The sequence below is a fragment of the Aptenodytes patagonicus genome, chromosome 2 (assembly GCF_965638725.1).
Source record: "Aptenodytes patagonicus chromosome 2, bAptPat1.pri.cur, whole genome shotgun sequence".
In the NCBI taxonomy this organism is placed as follows: Eukaryota; Metazoa; Chordata; class Aves; order Sphenisciformes; family Spheniscidae; genus Aptenodytes; species Aptenodytes patagonicus.
In genome coordinates, this window is record NC_134950.1 from 75,687,908 (window position 1) to 75,709,841 (window position 21,934).

Sequence of the window (21,934 nt, forward strand, 5' to 3'; positions counted from 1 at the left end):
TGACTCCTGTAAAGTCAGGTACACTCTGGTGGTAATTTTCCTGGAAGAAAACCCTGCTGTTTTCATTCAAGCAAAAATAAAGGCTAGGGAGGAAAGATTTTTTTTCTGTGGGGGTGAGAGTGAATTGCATTTACTTGCTTGTCAGGGTTGGAGGAAGGAATAGAAATTTGAAGGACTAATCTCATGGCAATTCTCTGCCTTATGCTAATCCCATGAAAATCTGGCTAAGACTAATCGAACCTTTTATTTTGGGTTCAGCTGAAGGTGAATTCCCAGACATCTTCCACTTTGCATAAAGTTGATCAATGCTGCATTGTTGTATAAACAGGATAGTTCCTTCAAGCATGATGGCGTTCATTTTTTTTTTTTAGAACTTCATTTCATCAATGTAAACAGCTTAATTTTTTCTATTTTCTCACCCAGTGGTCATTCCAGAATGGAAGGCCACCAGAAGAACTGTTTCACCATTTCTGGAAAACACAACCATCTTAATTCTGAGGTTCTAAACAGCTGTTCTGTCCACGGCCTGGAAACAGGGAACCAAGTACGGACCAGCATAGCTGTGGTTTTACCGATTTCAGTTTTACAGAAGCATTAAAATTGAATGCTTTGTCATGGATCCTTAGACCATCTACTTAACAAGAGTGATAGATTTGCTGAAATTACTGCCTGTTTCTTTTCCATTTAATGAGTTCCATAACCTGATATACGTTCCTACTATGACACCTCTTCCTCGTATGAATGTCTGGCTTGCAATGAACCCTGAAGATTTGGGTTCTGTATATTAACTCGCATTCTAAAAACAATAGCTCTTGATGGAATGTCTCACAAGCCAATGGCATGGCTAATTAGCGATAATGAACTACTTATATTCCTGTGAGTGTTACTTAGGCCCTTTGACAAAGACATAAGATAGCTGTCAGAAACTCCTTAGGAGAGTAGCATCAGTTTAGTAAACAACGCTGTTGGTTATTTGAAACAGTTAATTATTAGGAAGCCTGGGTATTTCCCTCCCACTCCCATATCCATCTTCTACTTTTCCGTGTGGTTAGTTTGCTTTGCAAAGAAATTGCATGAAGAAGCATTAAAGGCTAAGTCTACTTTAAATTAGCATATTCTGTTAAATATTATCCTGGCATCTCTTGGTTGCGGAGTAAAAGAAATGATGGGTCTATATTAAGTGAACTCTCCTGCCAATAACTGTCTACAAATACTGAAAGATTCTCAGGGGAAAGTGAGATGGAAAGGTGCATTTTAGGGATGAGTTCAGTGTTTCCTTTCCCTAGCAAGAAGTAAGAAACATAGTTTCTGCAGGATTAGGTGCTGCTTAATTGAAGTCAAAACTGAGGAAGCACCTATACTTGAAAAAAAACAGTAGACTAGGCAAGTTGCATAGAAAATTGATTATGAGTTAATTGGAATTAACAGGACAGTTTGACTGCCTCCTCCTGTTTGTTCAGGAATAGACTTACTCTGGAACTGTGGGTGTATATGATAAAACTTTTTTTAAAAAGCATACCCCACTGAAATTCATAGCTCTAAGCTGAATCATGGATTTCTGATTATCACTGGCATGGATTTATGAATTCATTATCTGCATTTAATCATGCACAAAGAAACCTTGATCTGTGTGATTCACAACTTCAGCTTTTCATCATAAATTAAGACTGATACCAAGAGTGCAAAGCTAAAATTCTTGAAATAATCATCTTTTGAGTTTTTGCCAATGACAATAGTTTCCACTCAGATTATCAGCTTTGCCAAACATGCTGATGTGTTAGGTTAATATTTAGTAAAAAGAGAATGCTTCTTGATATGTTATTTTATTAGAAAATGAGTTGCTTTGAAACATGATTTTGGTTGATACCTGTTCTTTTTATAGTATTTCCCCCGATTTTATTATAAAATTTAAAGATGCTCTATCTAATCGGATGGCTATTTCTAGCTGTGCTTTTGGAAATAGTTCTGTTTTCACATCTATTTCTTCTTTTATCTCCGAACGCACACAGTTGCTGTCTAAAGTTCTCATGCATGCTACAGGGAAGGTGTGTATTTTCTTATAAGTCTGTATCTGAAAGATATATTTATGAGTCTAAATAGGATATATTTGGGGCCTAATAACCTTCAGAATTTCCCTAGCAAAAATTAAATTATTTACATGCATTTATTTATATACATTTTATATTTACCATTGCTCCAATTCTCTCTTTTCCTTTCTACAGCATAAGGGAGATGTCTGTAGTTCCTCACTGCACGAAAGAACAGAGGTACTTAATCTTTTCTACAGTCCAGCTGTGGTGGCAGTAGATATCTGCCTAGGCTGTGGGGACCTCTGCACAGAATAGCAGAGAACCAAACCGAGCTAGACCAAAGATCTGTTTGGTCCATCATCCCGTCTCTGACAGTGCTAAAATGTCAGAGAACAAGAGCAGAACAAGCTCAGATGTATTCTCAACCTTCAAACATTTTACAAGCACCAACGCTGAATACAGCGGGATGATCACCCCTTCTGACCGGCTGGTTATACTGTGTTTGATGCACCCCAGGATGCGGTTTGCCCTCTTGGCTGCCAGGGCACACTGCTGACTCATACTGAGCCTGCTGTCAACCAGCACCCCCAGATCCCTTTCTGCAGGGCTGCCCTCCAGCCACTCCTCTCCCAATTTATACTCATGCCTGGCATTACTCTGTCCTAGGTGCAGGATCTGGCATTTGGACTTGTTAAATTTCATCCCATTAGTCATAGCCCAATGCCCCAATCTATCTAGATCCCTCTGCAAGCCAGTCAAGAGGTGATTATCCCGCTGTATTCGATGTTGGTGAGGCCTCACCTTGAATACTGTGTGCAGTTCTGGGCCCCGCAATTTAAGAATGATGTGAAGGTCCTTGAAAGTGTCCAGAGGAGGGCAGCAAAGCTGGTGAAGGCCCTGGAAGGCATGTCCTGCGAGGAGTGGCTAAGGACTTTGGGCTTGTCTAGTTTGGAGAAAAGGAGGCTGAGGGGCGACCTCATTGCTCTCTACAGCTGCCTGAGGAGGGGAAGTGGAGAGGGAGGTGCTGATCTCTTCTCCCTGGGATCCAGGACGCGTGGGAACAGTTCAAAGCTGCGCCAGGGGAGGTTTAGATTGGACATGAGGAAGCACTTCTTTACCAAGAAGGTGGTCAAACACTGGAACAGGCTTCCTAGAGAGGTGGTCGATGCCCCAAGCCTGTCAGTGTTCAAGGGGCTTTTGGACAATGCCCTTAATAACTGCTGATAATAACTGACTTTTGGTCAGCCCTGAATTGGTCAGGCAGTTGGACTAGATGTTCCTTGTAGGTCCCTTTCAACTGAAATAGTCTATTCTATTCTAGTCTAGTCTAACATTTTAGCTTAGGGGTTCTATGCATTTATAATGTCTCAATGGATTTACCCATGAACTTACCCAGACATTTTTTTAACATTTGGTGCAAAATTTTAACATCCACCACACACCATGGTAAATTCTATAGCTTAACTGCACTTTGTGTGAACAATCAGGCCCTTCTGCTTATTCTGAACCAGGCAACTGGTAGCTCTATTGAAGGCCTGCAGCCCTTACATTGGGAGGAGCAGGGAGCAATTGATTCCTATCTATTCCTATCACTATACACAGATTTTACAGACCTCTGTCATGTCCAACTTTTCCCAGTTGAAAAGTCCTAATTTGTTCTGGTTTTTCTTTTGGAAGCCATTGCATGTTTTAAACCATTATCGTTGTCCTTCTCTGAACCCTCTCTGAAGGGAAAAGGAAGGCCAGTGTTGTATACGGTGTTCAGTCATGATCATGCAGAATTTGAGAATGATAGTATCCGTTTTGCTATTTAATCCCTTCCTATACCTAGATCTACCGAATACCTAGCATTTGGTTTGCTTTTCTGACATTGAGCATTGAGTTGATAGTAACCCCAAGAGCACATTCTGATGGCTGGAAACCCTTTGTTCTATATGTGAATACAGGACTGTTTTCCCCATGTTGCTTTAACTGTAATAAAGCTACTTTATTTCTCAGCAACTTCACGAGAAAGCTCAGACATGCTTGCTTTTGTTTCAAAGGCTCAAAGTCAACTGTAGGAGAAAATCAGAGAGGAATCCTTAAGGGCACAAGAACTGAGTTTAAGCTGGTTTTATATTCTATAATCTCAAGGGGTGTCATATTAGAAAGTTTGTTTTTTCTTTTTGTTTTTTTTTTCTCCCCTCAAAACTTTGAACTTTTGTTATACATCCATGATACTAAATGGTGCCTATGGGCAGCTGTCAATCTCTTGCTGCATGTTGATGCATTAAATTTCATGTACTGTTAGAGGTGAAATGGTGTCATTAAGAGTAAGCAGTCTTCCTTTCTAGCGTATTGGATATAAAACACTGAAAAACAAGGAAGGAAGATGAATATTTGAAAAAGATGCAGGATTTAGGCTGTGTTAGCAAAACCTCTGCTGAGCATTCAACCTTGTCCACCTCCGTCTCTGCTCTTTTATAATGGCTAGGCCTTCAGAAGTGAACTCCATTTTGTGTTGAGCCTTGCTTTGCAGTACAGCTCTTGTGTAAATGACAGATTTTGTGCCTGTAATGTCAACAAATCTGGAAAAGAAGCTATCATTTTGAGGCAGACAGACAGATAAAGTTGCCAGGTGTGTTACTGGGACTATTCCTTCACTCCTAAAAGTTGGTCTGCTTTATCAAAGCCCCATCCATGTTACAGATGTGTATTTTTAAAGTGTGGGGAAGAAGTAGAAAAGATAAGGGAAGACAAAATGTTTTATTGGCTTCTGGAAGCAGACAGATTTTTATAAAATCTCATAAATAGCTCTGTTCCCAGCATACGGACTTACAGAAAGATTTTTTTTTTTTCTATTTCTGCTTACAGACATCTGTTCACATTTCCTGGTGGGAATTCTGGGATTTAAACAGCCATCTGCTTCCTACTGTAGCAGCTCAACAACAAAGGGAATTTTCTCAACTAAGAATCTTTGACTAATATAAAGGCACTGTTAGGAACATATGCTACCTTTTAACCTTAGTCAATATATTTTTCAGTCCATTTAGATTACACCAATTTACCAAAACAAACTGAATAAAGTGTCCAGCATCTCATGCAAGGAGTCGAAACTCTAAATAAAGATTCAGGTGTGCTGCCATTGTGTACTTCTGCATGAGCATGTTGCTAAATTCCGCAACCTAGTAAAGATGAAGAAATTCAGTGGGGTTGTACCACAGGCTTATTTGTTTGAACAAGACGGGGAAAAAAGTACATGGCTTTTACAGTAGAAAGCAAACCAGGCCCAACCTGCCTAGGAAGCAGAAGGCATCTGGAAGCTGTATAGCTGTCTGTGTGTACTGTTCCACTTAAGCCTAACTGGTCAGCATGAAATATGAGGCTAACGGGGCTAGACAGTTTCTGACATGTGAGCTTGTCTCCACAATAATCAGAGTAGACATCCTTTATGATAGGCTTATGGGCACTGTGTTGTGTATTAACATCCTATAACTGGTACGTACTAAATATAATGTTAAAAGGGTCAGTCTTCCCCCCTTCGCCCCGAGGGCATTCAGAGTATTATCGACAGTGCTTTGTATTATGTGAATAATCACATTACACTTCCAAGATACAATCTTTCCCTGAGCACTAAAGATCTTCAAGGATTAATTCTGGGACTGATCTCCATTTAAAGTATGTAACATATGCATTATATATATATATTTAATGAACCAAAATGAAGTGATAGTTACTGTCAATACAGAGGAGATTAAAACAGATGTCCTAGTTTCGGCTGCGATAGAGTTAATTTTCTTCCTAGTAGCTGGTACAGTGCTGGGTTTTGGATTTAGGATGAGAATAATGTTGATAACACACCGACGTTTTAGTTGTTGCTAAGTAGTGCTTACACTAGTCAAGGACTTTTCAGCTTCTCATGCCCTGCCAGCGAGAGGCTGGGAAGGGGCACAGCCAGGACAGCTGACCCAAACTGGCCAAAGGGATATTCCATACCATATGACATCATGCTCAGTATATAAATTGAGGGGAGTTGGCCGGGGGAGGGGTGACCGCTGCTCAGGAACTGGCTGGGCATTGGTCAGCAGGTGGCGAGCAATTGCATTGTGCATCACTTATTTTGTATATTCTTTTACCATTATTATTATTATTATTATCATTCCCTTCCTTTTCTGTCCTATTAAGCTGTCTTTATCTCAACCCACAAATTTTACTTTTTTTTTTCTGATTCTCTCCCCCATCCCACTGGGGAGGGGCCATGAGCAAACGGCTGTGTGGTGTTTAGCTGCCTGCCGGCTTAAACCACAACAACAGAGAAGAGATAAGATGACCTAGAAGAACTTAAAGTGATAAAAAGGGGATATAATACAAGGTCATGAACAAGAATTTCTGCCATGCAGTAGGCATTTATTAAATAGAAGCTATGTATATACTCATTAAATGATTCTGATTCTTGGATGCAATTTTAAGTTGTACCCAGACATGTATTTCCACTGGTCACATACAGGACATCTGTGAGCCTTGTAATGTAGTGTATATTGGTTTTGTTACTGCACTCGGGAAAGATATATTCCAAACAAACTAGAGAAGAGATAGAAGGCTAGTCAGAAGAGTGGAGCCTTGGACTTACAGGCGAGACTTTAAGTTTGCACTGGCTAAAAGGAGGTTAAGAAGAGATGGGTATGCTGTCCATAAATTCAGCAGGAAACAAGCAGCAGGGAGAGTAAACTGTGAAGTAGTCTGGAAAGTGATTTTGGCACAAGAACAATAGGTATAAGGTAGCTATGAAAATAATTTATAAAGGATATTAGATTCTGGAATAGCTTTTCAGTGGGAGCAGTAAGAACAAAGAACAACAACCTTCAGAGAGACTTCAATCAGTTTACGAATGGGATTAAATAATGTATTTTATGACAATGACCCACAGTGGTTTCCCATAAGAATTTGGGGGAGGTCTCACTCCTGCTCTACTCTGCTCTGGAGAAAGACTGGGAAATTCTTTGTGATGGACTTGCTTTCAGGCCATAAAGATGTGTAAGTTGTCTGTTGTTAAGTTCTCTATCATAGTTTTCAACCTTTCTCTCCTCATCTTTTCTTTTTTTTTTTTAACCTTTTTGCAGGCTCCATTTGATGCTTATTGCTCCATTTGCAGTTACATCTCTTCTCTCCAGCAAACATTACAAGGTTTGTTTGGCATGTATCTCCTCTCTTCACTGTACCTGTTCTTCTTATCCAACTTAGCAAAACTATTAATGTGACTGGTATGAGTTTGCCCATCGCGAGATGTGTCCAGCTCTGGATGTGCAGTTGAATTGTTTGAAGATATCCTCTGCAAATGTCTTTTGCCTATGCTCCCTAGGGGACATCCTGAATCTTCTGGGCACAGGAGCCCATCTTTTGAGAGATCTATGGTGTCTCTATATCTCTTCCACTTCTGAACTGCATACTTTTAAAGCTACCTGTGGGAAAATAACGGAAGATTGACGAGGAGGATTGTAAACACGCTCAAGTGACTTGCAGCTGGGGTGTCAAAAACCACATATATCATACTAACTGTTGTTTGGCCTTGTGTGTTGGACAAGTAGAACATCTGTGTTTAGACAACATAGGCCTGTGACAGGCTTAGAGGCACCCTATTGAACATGCTTGAGATTCCTGCCCTGCTGTGGGAAAGATCAAAGCACAGTGGTAAACTACACCTGCGCGAATCCCTGATATACAGGCGAAAACAGCAGGTTCAGTGATCCTCTAGCATGGACCGAGCTCCGCGGTGCCTACATCCCCACTTCTGTGCCTTTGCCTGGGTGCTGCTTCAGGGATCCCCCGGTTTGCGAGGTAATGAAAGTAAATTTACTCTTTGCATTTCATCCATGTTTTTGTGGTTGTTCCTGCATCTTGCCTGTGCCAGCTCACACACTGCTTTATTAGCCACCTGGGGGCCAGTTTAACATCTAGCCAGATGACAATTATCCAGATAAATTCTTGGCTTTAAAAGGGCTTATAAGGGCCAGCAAAAAAAAAAAGAAAAAACCCCCCAACCACCAAAAAAACCTTGTGAATATGCTGTTTATCATTTTGCTATGGATTTAGTATAATCTGCAGATCGTCTATGTCCAGAATTCTTACAAGGCTGTTGATATTCTTACGCCATGTGTCCTGTTATCACGAGAGACCAAGTCTCCTGGTGCTTCTCATTGCATGTCCATAATGGATTTTTCTCTGGGTAATTCTGGCTAGGGCATTTGGGGGACCAAGGTTCCTACCATATTAAGTCTTATACTCACGCTGTTGTGGGTAAGTTTCTGTGATACAGATCCATACTTCATCTTACCTATACTCGCTGTTGGTCCAAAAAAATGAAATGAAGCCCATCTTAGTACACCAAATTTTAAAAAGTGTCAATTTGTGTAATTATTGAGGATAAAACCTCCACAGTCCACCCATTTGCTGGACTTGAGCTTGGCAAACATAATCCAATTCAGAATCTTGAAACACAGTGAATGCTATCTAAATAAAGTATTTTTCATGACAAATTCCAGTAAGTCTGTTGCTACGGACTACTAGCGGGGCACAAAGATTAAAGCGTCATGGCCAGCCTCATGTGAAAGGTCAATGGAAGAAAAGTCATTTTCTTTGCTCTCAAATTCTCTATAGGCAGGTCATACCATAACCTTTATGCTGCTTTTACATCTGTATGCCCAGGTGGGATTTGGTTGAGATTTATGTTATCACTCCAAAGCATCCCATTGCTAGAAATTTCTACATATGGTCCTCTTTCCAGATCTACTTCAGTTATGAGTGACACTAGTTCTACCACAATTAGAGGACCACCTTAGAGAAGGGATATGCCTATTCTACTTGGAAATGGGCATATAACCTAGAGTTTTGGAAGTAGCTATTGACTTCTGAGGAGTTAGCTGGGGTTTTTTAAAAGCACTGACTCCTTCAATGATCTGCTGTTTTCTTACCCACAAGACCACCCAGAAATCATTACTCATTTTTAAATCTTGGCCACTGTTATTCATAGACTATCTTCCTCTCTGTCCACACAAAACCTTATTAAGGTACTGAATTATGGCAACTGGCACAGCTTGTCGGTCAGAAGACTGTTCAGTCTGGAGTCACTTAAAATCAGTGGATGTTGGCCAGAGGGTCTCCAGAATACACGGGAGCCCCCTCCCACTGGTACTAGAGCTAGAAGATTAGGTACATCTCTGGTCTAAGCTCTCTGGTGTTGGGCCTAGGGAGGAAATAGGAAAAGTGACCTTTTTACTGCATATACAACAAACAAAAATATTTAGGAGGGAAATGGTATGCATCTGTTTCAATAAGCAAAACAAGACAATTAAAAAGGAAAAAAAAGGCCCAAAAGAATTGAAAGTATCATTAGATGAGACAAGTCCAAGATGCTGCTGGGATCCACGTACATGCACACAGACCCTGACACTGAATTCTGAGTGGTTACTAGAGATTAACTGTCATTTCAAAACCACTAAAGTTGTCCATGCAAATCCACATTTAATATCCTACTGAGATGCATTTAAAACCCATTAGCAAGATAATATTCATATGCCTCATAGAAAGGACATGAAAAGAGTAGATTTTTAAAGAGATGAATCCTCACTGGTTTTGCTGGAAGCTTGCCTAAGGAAGGACAGAGAAAAGATTTCACCATCTCTGTCAGTACTGGTGAACGGGGCCAAAGGGCCAATCTTTTTTGGCAGCCAAGACTTGGCAAAGAAGCAAGCCCTTGAATTCCTTCCTCTCAGGGGGGGCCTAGAAAGCTGCTGCCCCTACCCAGTTAAGCAGCTTTTTCAGTGGAAACCCATGTACCTAGCCTTCCAATGCTGGAACAGTCTATTCAAGGTCTGTCTCAGGAACAGGTCAGAATATGAGGTCACACATCTTCACCTAGTTGTGCCTGAATGCTTCCTAGTATGTTTTGCTGAAATGTCTAGGGCCTGATCCCTTGTTGGTGATCAAAATCTTTTCATTAGTCTAAGCAAGGGAGGTTTGACTCTCTCTTACTGGTTTGTTTTTGATGCACCAACTCAGCAGAAGAGGGAGGGTCTCTTATACTTTAACCAATTTATTTGCTATCACAGTAAGGCTTACTTGTCTCCCTAAACCAGAAGACAACTTGCCCTCTGTTTTGTGTGTGTGTTTCTCAGTACATCACTTGTTATCCTCTGTTCCTAACTACAGCAGTCAATTTCTATGGGAAACACATTTTTGTAACTGATTTCCCTATTTTGTCCTTAGATTCCTTCAGTGCTCTTAAGCATGGTGTTATCTCAACGTTATGGTCTCACTTACTTTATATAACCAGCATCGTTGCCCCACCACTGTTTTAACACTTCTCTGACAGAGACTTATTTTATCCATTCGGATACCTTTCTTCCAATTATTCTTGCCCGCATGAGTTTCTGACATAAGAAACAAAACAACCTTCCTTCCCTCAACCAAACTAAGAACAACTTTAGGAGCAATCTGGACTTTAATTTTACAAAAGTGCAAAGAGAAAATTTAGTGTTATAACTGTTGGACTGCAAAATATACTTGGGCTGCTACAGAAACATGCCCTTGACACTAGAGCTGCATGAAAAATTGTTTATGTGGCTGTTTTTCTGTTTGACCATTCAACTCAAAACCAACAATGGAACCCTACAAGACAAAACTGAAATTTCATTTTGTTTAGAAATGTACCATTCCAATCCAGAGAGTTGAAAAAAAAAATCAAAAGAGAAACAGGATAACTTCTTGGAATCTGGGGTGGGGAGGGGGTTCTCTCTCCACTTTTTCCTGTAGTCCAGGACTACAGGAGTTGTGCAGGATTTGGGATGAACACCATTGCTGTGGGCAAGACAGTCTTGACTTCAGGAGTTTCACTTAATGCCAATTAACAAACTTTAAGTTACTGATTTGGGTATTGAAAAAAAACAAGATGATAAACAATTAAACACTTAGAGAAACATCTTTCTTCTCCCTTCCCCAGGCTCAGTTTCAGTCCAGTACCTGTCCTCCTCCCTTTCTAGTCTCAATTCCTCGTTTTCACCGTGAGTTATGTTCAGTTCCCTCTCGATTCCTTCTGTGAGGGAACGGGCGGTGCTGGAGGCTGGGGTCAGTGCATAATGGTTTCCTTCAGCTACTTCTTGCTTCTTACTCTTTTTCACCTCCACTGCTCCATGCATCTTACTTACAAAACACAGAACCCAGAAGATTACAATAGTTTGCATAACTATCCATTACAAACTCCACCCCTTATTTCTACACACTAGACTACATAATAATCCAAATTTGCATTACAAACATCTGGCCTTCTCCGTGCAAGACTCACAGCCAAGAACACTACAGCAGTTTGATTACACATGCATTACAAATTCCACACTTTGTCACTGCAGTGGGGTATCTCCCTTGCAGGAGCAGCAGGATCAGGCCATCACTGATCCCAAGGTCATCTTGCGTTCTGCAGGGCAGTGTTTACAAGGGGCACAGCCCCCAAGTTACGCAGATGGATGCTTTCTTAAAGCCATCACCTGTATCCCAGCAGCATCAGTTCTCCAACATTGCCACTGCAACAGCATCTCCCTGGGATGGTGGCCATATATCCTGCATTTTTGTAATTTCACTTTGAGCAAAGGACCGATGCATAGTTGCACCCTGGGAAGCAGTTTCCCATAGGTCTGCTCAATCACTGTAAGCAGGGCAGCCTGAAAAGGCTCAATTTTCAAGCCTGTCGCTGCCCTCTGTTTCCCCACCAGAGATGTCGTGGTGCTCCTTGGGGCGAGTCCTTATTTCCCTCCCTCCCAGCTTTCCGGCCGCCCCGGCAGGAACCCGGGGACGCTCAGCGCCCATCCGCAACTGTTCCCGACTGGCTCCCCCGGCTCAACTTCAGTACGACACCCCCCCTCTCTCCCTCCAGGCCTCCACCCCCTGGTTGTCGCAGCGCCTCCTCCAGCCCCTTCGGTGAGAAGACGAGCGGCGGTTTCCGTCTGCCACGTCCTGCTTCTTACTCATTTTTGTTTTTTTCCTCTCCCCTACTGCTGCTTTGCTGCTCCTCCGCCTGGGCGTGGGTCCTCCACGGCCACGGTCCCCTCACGGCTTCCCCTGCCCCGGCGCGCAGCGCCCGCTCTCCTCGCGCGCCTCTCCGCGCGCCCCAGCCGGCTCCTCTGATTGGCGGAGGTTCTAAAGCGCGGCGGTGGGCTTCGTCAGCCGCGGCGTCGGCGGCTGCGGCGGGCGCGAGGCCTCCCCCGGCCCCCGCGTACCCCCGTCGGGACCGGGGAGAGCTGAACTGAAATCCCCGGGGCCATTCTGTGGTCCCTGCAACGGGGACTTCCGTTGTGGGGCTCTGGCTATGGGCGCTGTTCTACCTGCGGTGAACACTGACATACTGGTCGCCCGAGGGACGGTGAGCCAAATGGGGCGACCTTAGTCGCTAGAGTCAGGGGAGTCTCTTCCTCCATGGTCCAGGGAATATTCATGTGATCTGAGAGAAACAGGGGGTCGACGAGGGAAACGGGGAGCCCTCGGTCAGTACTGGTGCAGAGTGAGGTACAGAAGACCCTCACAGGAACAGAAAGGTAAAGCCCAATACAGAGAATCGTGCATACAGCGAGTTCATTTCAAAGGTCCAGTGGAGTGAAATGGGAACAGTTAGCCAGCAGTAAAAGGAATGGGGGAACATTAATATTTTTTTCTCAAAAAAAAAAAAAATCTTTAGGAACAATCTGTACTTGTGTTTTCCTCTTGAAGTTTTGTAAAACTATTTTTGTTACAGTTTTTAGATGGCAAGATACTTTTATCTCACTAGACCTATGTATTGTGGTAGCTCCTAAGTGATTCCTGCTACTACAGACTACAATACAGACTGCAGAGTAGTTCTGTGCAATCTCATTCCCTGTCTTGACTCTTTGAGAGGCAAGGACAAACTTTTCTTGACTTGGCTGGCAACAGAATTGGATCCTTACTTAGCAAGAGTGATGTAGTCTTTTAGGTTTCACTCTTATTGATCCTATTAGCTTTCTTAGCAATTCGTGAATATTTATGCCAACATACAAGCTACACAGTTCACTCAGTTCCCTTAGAAAGTTGTATTAAATTGGATATAGTTCAGTGATTTGCAGACATCAAATATGGCATGTTTTTAACCTCATGTATTTATGCTGAGTAAGTCTCCAAGTAAATATACAAGTGGTATGCTTTAGCATCTCCCCCTTTCTGTTTTCAGTTGAGCCTAGAAGAGGACTTGAATTTTGACCTTAGTCAAATTCTGATTTGCTTAATGAAAAAATCTATGCTGTCCCATAGGGAGCCTCCAAGGGTTGGAAATAGCTTTTTTGCTACTGTTGGAATAGATTACTTCTTTAATCCTGGTGTTTTCTTTTGAGAAGGATTTCAGTTGTTTGAAGTCTCATGGCAATATCCAAACTGGGAGCTAGATTCTTAAGCACATAAGGAAATGCCACATGTAGCTGACTGAGGGTAAGGATTGTGAATGTGACTCTAAACCGTTCCTGTACACTCCTCATCCTTGTGCATTTTGGAGTTTAAGTCGTCAGCACTAAACTGAAGGGTTCCCCATATATGCAGCACTTGGGTTAATACACCCTTCTCACTATCAGTACCTTGCTTGATTTGCATGCAGCTTTAGAAAAGAATGTAACTTCTCATACCTGTGAGCTGCAGACTGAAGCTTGTGAAGTGTGTCAAACAGACTTCAAGCTATGTTGCAGATGTCATTTCTGGTACTGAAGGTACCACTCCGCATACATACTGCAAAAATAGCAACAGCAATTCCCGGCATCTACACTGTAGTGGCCTTTCTGCTGTTAGACATGCCCTTTTGTCTACCTGAACACCTCTCCCATCAGTAATTTTTGCTGGGGTGTGCTCTCACAGACAGGATTCTGCCACATATGGTGCTGAGTCATTGCCGTATGAGTTGTACTTTGGAGGTTTTAATTTGGTGTAGGAATCTTGTGCTTAACTACTGGGGCTGAGCTGAAGCGATTAAAACTGCACAATTAAAAAGAAGGGATAGCTGGGAATGCAACCCACAGAAACTAGCCTGCTACTGCAGCGGTTTCACAGCTGACTGCGTGAGTGGATATCTGAAACAACAAATGTTGCTTTGAGCTCTGTTCTCTGCTGAGCCATGGCAGTGATTCCATGGAGGCTTGCTTGTGGGTCTTTATTATTAAAGACTTCTGATTAGAAAAATTAAAACAGTAATGTTCTGACTACTCGGTATCTGCCTTTGCAGAAATGAAGGAAATAATGAGGTGAAGACTAACAGGGAGGGGTAAGATACTGGGGACTGCTGTGGTGATGGTTTCTCAGCAGGCTCATGAACTCCGTCAGTCTCCTGCTCTGTAAGAGGCGTGAAATTGTAAAATGCAGGGAATTTTGAGAGTGTTTTTCAAGTCTGTGGTTCACAGATTAAAAGTGATCTTCAGGGGTGGAACTATGAAATGGTTATCCAAAGGGGGGGTGGGCAGAAATGGACAACTCGCCTCTTTCCAGGAACCCAAACTTGCAAACTCTAAGATGGCTGGTAAATTTTCCAAAGTCTGTCCGTTAAAATTAAATTTTGCAAAATCTCTGTGTAACTATACAGAAGGTTTAGGCCAGGCCAGGCTGATAGAAGGGAATTCAGCACAGAGGCTGGAGGAAGCATCTGCCAGGGAAGATGAAGAAGCGAGAAGCGACGGTGTATGTTGAGGTTCTGAAAGATAAGAAGCAGGCACTGCAGATCAGTTCAAAAGGGAACAGAAAAACATGAAAATTGTTCAATTTATTTTACTTACTTTTACCTCAGTGTTATTGGAAATAAATTTTAATCTCACCCTTTTCAAGGTCACAGTGTATCATTCGCCTTGATGAGAATCCAGGTCCAGGCATTGAAATGTTTTCTACTTGTCCTATCACAGATGTTATGGGATGACTTTCCTATGGACCGTTTCAGAGAGTGTAGTGGTGCCAGTTAAAATAATCTCCTACTATATCACAACAGATGAAAAACCCGGAAGACTTTCTGACCCTAATAGATAGTAGCTTACATGCATTATTGTCTGAGATACTGCAGCAGTGTTTTGATATTAAGGTGAGAAATAATGGGGCTATTAACCTAAGAAGAGAAAAGACTTCTTGTCAGCCTAGTGCAGAAAAGTACATTATAGACAGGAAAACAAAAGCTGTCATTTTACAGGGAGAGGATTGCTGGAAACAATCCAATGTTGTTCTTATTTCTTTTGTAGTGAAGTAGATAATGGTAATCAGTTTGCCCCTTTTTAAGTCTTTATTGCCTTTGCACTTATTCTTAATTATGTAGTTGGAACCTGTGAATCTATCTGATGAATATTGAAACTGTCACTTCCATTAGTGGCAGCTGGAACTTACGCCACTTTCACAGTAAGCCTACTTCAATATTAATTCAAAAAGGATTTTGCACTTTTAGCAGGGGAGATATGGAGATATTTGTCTGAAGGCAGAGTTTTAGTAGCTTAGTGTGTCTGGGTTGTCAGATGGTAGCTTGCTCCTAACCTGTCAGTACAGTGAGGACCCGAAAGTGTAATGTAGTTTCTCCCCTCACCCACACATATATTCACAAAAGGACATATGGGCAAAATGGTGTGAGGAAAAGCAGTAGAAAGCTATTTCAAAGTCATACCATAGACAGTCCATCAGTTGCTAGAGTTATTTAAGGAAGTGATTACATAAATGCTGCAGTTGGCTTCTGATCTTTTAATGCAAGCTCCTTTAGACAGACTTTAACCTTCTTCCTTTCCTTTTCAGTGTGTGTACTTATGTGTGTTTTGCTCTTCTACAGTGTCTTAGAGAGTTTTTTCCTCCCAGGAATGGCAGTCACCACTTCATTCCAAAAAGCCTAAAGGAAGATCCATTGCCATGAGTTTTTGGACCCGGATACATGATGGGAGAAAAATCAGATTGTAGGAGGGGAGAGAGGACTTAGAACTAATTAGCTTTCTTGAAAAAGTGTCTTCCAGGGATTCTTAAATTAGATGTACAAAATGATCCATTTTATGAAAAATGAGGCTTCTGTGAATACTTATGGCTAGCCAGGCTCTCTGAGCAGTATTGGTCACACTCTTTGATCTTAGAGATGGAGCAGCTGGGAAGCCTTGCCAGCTGGAACACAGGGTGGGTGAAGTCCTCCTTTTCCCTGTACTGGGAAATGGACTGAGGCAGCAGAGAAGAGCACTTTGGTTAGACAAAGAGAGCCTTGGCACTGCACTTAAGATAGCTTTTTTCTGTCAGTTTTCCTGGCAAAACCAAATACAGCACAGCAAAATAATATTTTCTGACAGTTTTTGGGCTAAGTTCACAACTGTAACTCCAGTCTTATGGCAGTGTAACTTAACTGATGATTTCCAGCAGTGTGATAGTGGAAAGTCAAAGCAGTTAAGTGATGTGCTAATAGCATACAATTATGTAACTTTTAAGTTTTTAAAAATGTAGATCTTTCAGGTAGACGGAGATTCTGGAGTGAGGGTTGCCTGAAAGTTTTGTCCTTTTGTTGTGGATGGTATGATGTATAGATGAATAATGTGGTCCACCTACTCTGGTTTGTTTATTATAGGTTTCTTTCCCCAGACATTGCTGTTTTTAATGCAGTCTCGAGAATGACTGATTTTTCTCAGTGTTGTGTTCCTTAGCTTACCTACTTTGAGTAACCTGCTTATATCCCTGATCTAGGTGTTCTTTGATGTAGATGTTTGAATTTAAATTTCCTTGAAGGTAGAGGGTATGGAGAGCAATGGGAAGGAGGAGAGCCCCGAGGAATTACATCATGGAGAACGATAAGACTGGCACAAGCTCAGGGTGCCTTGGTGTACTGCAGACCTTGGTCGTGTGACCCCGTGTAGAGCAGGAAGGATGTGATGTGTTGCTTGACAGTGTTTCAAGTCTGTCCTATGTGATTCTGATTTTTTTGGAAGACACTGAAATGTTAGCTAATGTTCTCTTATTTTTGAAGCAGGGATGTGAATATAGATGTCTGACATTGTTTCTTTCAGGTTTTCTATTCTCTCCAATCTTCTACCATTTTCAGACTGTTTTGGTTATGCAATCTGGATAGGTTTTCTGGATAGGTTTTCTCTTGCTGATTGAAAGCTGAGGAAAACGCTTTAAAATGGCCAGCAATTCTGTGGGGCTTTGAGGGGAATCGAGGCCCTTTTGCTTCTGTTGGGAGGATTTAGTATCTCCTGTCAATTGGACTAGAAGCCCCGGGATATCCTAGCAAGGGTTGTCCTTGGCAATAGCAAGCTGGTTGATATCCTTGTTCCTTCAGCTCTTCCTTAGGGCGCTCTCTTTGTGAGAAAACAGCCTGTTGGAAAACAATTAGCCAAAGTAGCTCATTCTAATAACATGCTATGTGTGGACAGGACCACAATCTACTGGAGATTTTAGTTTTGCTCTTGGGGAGATGTAAACCATTCTTTCCTAAGGAAGCTTATGCTTTCACCTGACTATTACCAGGGATAATTAAGCTAATGATGGATTGTACCTTAATGGCAGCCATATTTCTGTCATGAAGCACTCCCCTCAGACACCTTAAGAGATCTGGTATCTTTTGTAATCCCTTCATTTTTGTCTCCTTTTGAAACAATTTATTACACCCTTCACAGCACAACTATCTCATTATGGAGTCTAGTCTAGTTTTTCACTCACTATTTTGTTAATATAAACCCTGGAAAACATGGATTTTCTTTTAAGGCCAGCAGTTTGGTTGTTCTCCCCACCCCCAGCCTAAGTTTTATAATGTTATAATGCTTTTAACTGCTTCAGACTTCACAGATGATGGTAGCAACAAGGCTTGGAAAGTAGCTGGTGAAAAAGCACCCTTCTCCTCGTGACCCCCCTTTCCTCCCTTCCTTCACTGCAGCCTTTACTATATACAGTTTGTGTACATCTTTGTATCCATCTTCTGTGTCTAGGGAAGTGGTTTTTGAATAAATACAAGCTGATGTAGCAATATTTTTAGAGAGCAATTATTAGCTACTGGATGGAGCACTAGACTGAAATTCAAGAAATCTACACTGCCTTAGACTATGCAAAGTGGTTTACAGTGAAGCTTTATAATGAAAGTGGTAAAAATGATTATGCATTCCTTATTGTGTTTGATTTTAGACAAAGTGTGCTCAGTTTTAAAGTAGAAAGGAAATGTGTGAATCAGTCACCCCAAGAACTCCCTTTGGGACCCAGAGGTCAAACTGGTGCATTGATTTACACATCATTGCCAACACCAGAAATTTCCACTGGCAAAGTTATATAGTTATCCCATGTCTTCCACCTATACAGCCCTGATTATACAAATGAAAGCTTCGTCTGTGTGGTATACGTGGCTTTATCCATGATGTTTATTTATTCTGTGTACTATGCTTTCATGTTTTGAAGAATTAGCTGCCTATAGCCCTGGGCAAAGAAAGACGGAGATCAAAGAGAATCGGAGGCACACTCTGTTCCTGAACAGGGACTTCTGATGCCTTAAGTAGCTGCTGTGGGTACTTACCATGTTTAAATTACTGCTGAAAGGCTAACTTGAATGCAGTTGGGGTGTCATTAAAATGTACTAATGGATTATGGTTTTCATTGTGTTGCACCAAGGTGGATGACTACAACTCCTATGACCTGCGTTATGTCCTGTGCCAGTCCAGAGGAGACAGAAGAACTTTTTATTTTAGCATAATTTATTTGAGCTAGAGCTTAGGGTAAGGCCTTAAAAATACCTAAGTGGTCTCTGTCTGTAAAAGACATCTTGTGAAGAGCAGCTGTTCACTTTTCACAGGTGGGAAGGCCTGGCAGGGTGGAATAACCTGTTTTGAAATTGTGCCCTGTTACACCTGTGACTATGACTGTGAGTCTGCATAGATGCACTTAATTGTCTTCAGTGGGACTGGGGTTTATGGAGAGTAATTGGCTCAGCAGGTGAAATTGAGGCAATGCGGTGACGTGTCAGAATTTATATATTCAAACAAACAAACCATACTTTCCTCATCTGTAGCTATGTTGGCTTTGCAGCGCGTGCATGAGTAGAAAGCACTTCAATGAGTCAATTCAGCAAAGATGATTCTGAATGTTCTTGGAAAGTAGGTATGCACAGTGAGCAGATGCCATCTTTACATAGTGTAATTGTCTTGCATGGAGATTGAAGGTAGGCTTGCTGATGGGGAAGGTATAGCTAAATGTTCAGACTGCTTCAGTATTTGTACCTACACTGTTTGCAGCTGCAGGCATGGGAATGTGCAGCCTGCTGGTGCTTCAAGAGGGTGGGAAGTCCCATCCAGTTAACGCCAGGCACTCCAGGTCTTGGTGCTTGCACAGGTGGAGTTGGATTAGTTCAGAGCAAAAGCTTGTGTGGTGTTGCTTGTTGTGACTGCAGAAAGGCAGGTAATGTGTTTGTGCTTAACATTAAAGGCTCTTTTGGGTGGAGATCTAAGGTGGATTTAGAATGGAGCCTGGCTGGAAGGACTGTTTGGGAGCTTACCTTGGAGGAGGTAGGAGGCTGATGTTTTTGACCTATTTTCATGAGGAATATATTAATAAATAAAGGTTAAAATGATGGTTTGCAGTAGAAAGCAAATAATCTGTTGCTGTTACAAAGTCTCCGAACTACTATATCTGGAAACATAAGCATAATTGAGTACTTGATGTTTTTTATGTTTGTTAATAAAGAAATTTCACTCAAGAATGTCCTTTTTTTGACCTCTCTTTTGAAAGTCCTATCAGCTGGCTTGATGCAGAATCCATTTGCATGGATTGTTGCTATTTCTTGAAAGCTGTCGTTGTAGCAGGAAAGACTTCTCTGCTAGAGATGGTAGAACAGCTGATGGCTGTAGAGATGAGAGGATGTGGTTTGCTAACAGCGATTTCTGTAGTATAAGAAGAGTGGTATTTTGAGGGAAAAAGAATAGGGACAGACAGTTCTTTGCCTTCTTTTTTAAGAATGTTATTTCACAAATATTCTGTTCACTCAAAAACACTCTGAAAACATTGTAAGTGAAATAATGATTCCTTTTTTCCTTTCCTCAGTTAAGTAATAAACCCTAGACTGAGAAACTACATGGGAGCAGGGTCACAGGGCTTACCTGGTAGATCTGGCACCAGAAATAGTAATCACTTTGTGACTGGGCCCGCTAGATGAAAGAAGCAATGGTAGGAGCAGCCTTTCTGTGTCAAAGTCCTGGCATGTCTGGAGGGGAAGGTACTCCTCCTGCTCTGAGGAACGGGCTGGCTAGTTGGAAATGGCAAAGAAGGAATATACCGTCTTAGGATGCATAGCCCTTCAAGACATTGATGGTGAGACTGACTTGGTAGCCTAATAGTTGGGGCATTCACTTGAAAGAACAAAAATGAGTGCCTAATGTTTGAGAGCTTGAGAGATCCCCTTGTTTAAATGGCATAGATCAGAATCTGTAGAGCTGATTGACTCTTTCTGGTCTGACAATAAGTCATACTGACTATTCCTGTATTAAAGGAGAATAGGTGTTGCTTACTAATTCTACAGAATGCATAGAGGAAAACAAATTTGCTGTGGTTAAGCTTCAGACTTGCTTTTATTGAGTCAGATGTCTGTAAACTAGCATCACATTTGTTTTAGACTATTGCTGATAATTTCTGTGTATTTTCAATTAACTGGTATGTACCTGTCTCCTCCCAGTCTATACTGAAGATCACTTGTTTTCTTTTGCACTGAAACAGCAGAGGAGTGCTCAGGCAAGCACAGAGAGCAATTCACCGAGTCCCTTGCCAAAGTATCTGTACAGTTCACAGCTCCTGCTGCATAAAGGGAGAGCTCAGTCTTCCCTGGCAACCTGACACACCCTTGGTGTTCTGTTTCAAGAAGGCTTCCAGATACTGGAAGAGAACAGAAACTCTGGAAATGCTGGGAGGAATGGTCTGAAAATTAAGGCTGAGATTCTAACTTAAATGGAAATTTGTCTTGCAGAGTGAATATGCCTGATGTTAGTTTAGAGTCCTACTGCGTGTATATACTCCTGAACTATTGAGTTCAGTGTAGATGAATGGTAAATGAATGTAAGCATGTTGAATTTAGAGGTTAATTTAAACAGTATTACGTGCGTTGCTGAGGGCAGAAAAAATGCATGTAAGTTTATATTCAGCAAAACTGTGATGGAGTTGTTTTATATGAACCCTCAGCACTTGTCAATGTTTAACTTAGATGGTGCTCTTGCATACTATACTCCCTCTAATTTTGTTGTACTGGGCCTGAGTTAAATGGAGTCTGAAGTGTGGGGGTTTTTATAGATAAATGTATTGGTGGATAGCTTTTGTGAAACTCAGTAGGACAAAAACCCAAAGTTTAAGAGCTCAGCAGTACAAGGGACAGGAAATCTGTAATGTTGCTGAATAAAACTGCTAAAAAGGCCTCAAGAGATACTAAGGAACAAAATAGCGAATACTAGAGGCTACTAAGAAGTGATCTTGATGACACGGCCTCTGTGGAACATGAATGCCACTACCAAAAGCGTCTGTCTAGGCTTTTTTTTTTTAATTTTTTTTATTCCTGTTCTGTTAATGTTTTACAAGGGCACGATTGTCAAATTTCCCAAGTCATTGCCTGTAATGAGAGGGCTTTGGATCCCACCCAAATCTTATATTTTATTTAGTAAGTGAGCAAGCAAGATTCTCACTTCTTGGACTTGATGGCTGTATGAATAACTGAAGAATGTTTCTGCTGTTAGTATGTGTTTTGCTTGATGATGTTTTGAAGATACGGGCAATTGTAACTCTGAGACCTTACTCTCATTATGCTATGGAACAGATGACCTGTGTGGTGTAGCAGTTTGGGTACCGAAGGCAAACGTAATGCAAACATAGTACAAACATAATACTTTTGGAGACTAAAAATACGTGAAATTTGACTGGGATTGCAGTCTTGTCTT

The 21,934-nt window shown here is 41.6% G+C and overlaps 1 long non-coding RNA gene across 1 annotated transcript in view; it reads left to right on the top strand.

The window, feature by feature from the left end:
- The first annotated feature begins 19,407 nt into the window (after nt 1-19,407).
- LOC143156572 (uncharacterized) overlaps nt 19,408-21,934 on the top strand; it is an 82,882-nt gene continuing 80,355 nt past the window's right edge. The window contains exon 1 of the long non-coding RNA XR_012994653.1: nt 19,408-19,525. This is a non-coding gene — a long non-coding RNA (uncharacterized LOC143156572). The remainder of the gene's footprint in view (nt 19,526-21,934) is intronic.